Source organism: Athene cunicularia (genome assembly GCF_003259725.1).
Source record: "Athene cunicularia isolate RWA chromosome 1 unlocalized genomic scaffold, athCun1 chr1_part1, whole genome shotgun sequence".
In the NCBI taxonomy this organism is placed as follows: domain Eukaryota; kingdom Metazoa; phylum Chordata; class Aves; order Strigiformes; family Strigidae; genus Athene; species Athene cunicularia.
The window spans coordinates 32,426,069-32,426,518 of NW_020799091.1; positions in this window are offsets into that span (position 1 = coordinate 32,426,069).

The following is a 450-nucleotide window of genomic DNA, read 5'->3' on the forward strand; positions in this document are numbered from 1 at the left end:
GGTGCATATCTGTACTTCTAACCCTCCCTAGTACGACAAAGAAAGGGAGAATGTAGAGTAAATCTTAAAACGGGGGCTCGCATTTGGAGTTTGAGCAACTCCTCCCCTCTCGCAGCTGCCTTGGTGCCTGTGGTAGCAGCCGAACAAAACACACGAACCCCAGCTGCTGCTGACTCAGAAAGAAAAAAATGAGGCCGCAGTTCTTTTCTGCACGCGTGTGAAAGTGTGGAGAAAATGGCACTTTTTCTTGTGAAGCGTTTCGCAGAAGGGAATCCGCGGAGGAGTAAGAGAGAGGCCTCACGCTGCCAGCGCTGCCTCAGCGCAGCTGCCAGGCGGCCGGGGTGCTCGCTGAGGCACAGCGACAGCGCCGGGTGCCGGCCCCCGCCAGGCTGGGGCGAGAGGAGGCGCCCGAGCTTCAGAGGAGCCGCTGCCTCCCGGGCGGGCCGCCCC